Here is a 1,159-nt window from a genome sequence, read left to right as displayed (position 1 = left end):
TTTTCTGTGTATAGTTTTTGTTCTTATTTTTGTTTGTTGGTGTTGTTGTTCTTTGTTATGCTCAGGTAGTTTATGACCAGGAGTCTAATCCTGATCTTACAGAGCCTTTACCTGAACCCGAGCGCTCTCTTAGATTGCTAAGGAGGCGTTTGCAGACAGTAGATGAGGAGATTGGAGTAGAGATTCCTGTTCTTGGAACTAGTGAGATGGAGAACCACAATGCAAATGGAGGTGATGGTAATAGGACCATGTACGAGTTTGCTAGGCCCTCTCTAGCAGGGATGTAAACTGGAATAGTAAGGCCTCTCGCGGCAGCCGAAATAAAGCCGAATGAAACCCAGATGATCCAAAATACGGTGCAATTTGGAGGATTGGCGAGCGAAGATCCGAACGAGCATATCGCCAACTTCTTGGAGATATGTGATACCTTTAAGATTAATGGAACAACCGATAATGCCATACGGTTGAGGCTGTTTCCTTTCTCTTTGAGGGATAGAGTAAAAAGATGGCTGCAGTCCTTGCCACCGAAAAAGATCACTACCTGGACTTCTTTGGCTGAAAAATTTTTGAATAGGTTTTTTCCTCCTGCTATGACTGCTCAAATGCAAAATAGTATATCTTCTTTTGTGCAGGGTGAAGGAGAATCGATGTACGAAGCCTGGGAGTGCTTCAAGGACTTGTTAAGGTGTTGCCTACACCATGGTCTTCCTCTCTAGATGCAAGTGCAGACATTCTATAATGGCATGAATACAGCCACTAGACAAATGGTAGATGCAGCTGTAGGGGGAGCTATCAATAGCAAAACACCTGAGCAAGCCCATGATTTGATAGAAAAGATGGCCACTAACACTTATTAGTGGCAGACTCCACGGGCTAGAGGTCCAAAGCCCGTTGTATATCGGGCCGAGGTAGATCCTACAGCAGCCTTGGCGGTACAAATAGAGCTACTTTCTAAAAAGATAAAACAACTTCAGATGCCGGTCCAAGCAGCTCAGCCCGGATGTGAATTCTGTGGTGGACCACATTACAGCGCGAATTGTAATGCGGGAGGTATGTTTGCATCTTCTATGCCTACTAATGTTTCTAACGTTGAGCATGTTACTTATGTAGGTAGGCAGCATAATGATCCCTACAACAGTACATACAACCCAGGGTGGAG

General features: G+C 44.3%; 1 non-coding gene across 1 annotated transcript; it reads right to left on the bottom strand.

The window, feature by feature from the left end:
• Positions 1 to 600: 600 nt before the first annotated feature.
• Positions 601 to 706, bottom strand: LOC125369090. The gene has a single exon (XR_007214583.1). It is a non-coding gene; the product is annotated as a small nucleolar RNA R71 (small nucleolar RNA).
• Between the last annotated feature and the right edge of the window lie 453 nt (positions 707 to 1,159).

This window comes from Ricinus communis, chromosome 1 (genome assembly GCF_019578655.1).
Source record: "Ricinus communis isolate WT05 ecotype wild-type chromosome 1, ASM1957865v1, whole genome shotgun sequence".
In the NCBI taxonomy this organism is placed as follows: Eukaryota; Viridiplantae; Streptophyta; class Magnoliopsida; order Malpighiales; family Euphorbiaceae; genus Ricinus; species Ricinus communis.
Note: the sequence above shows the minus strand (reverse complement) of the source record. Positions and strands in the feature narration are given on the sequence as shown.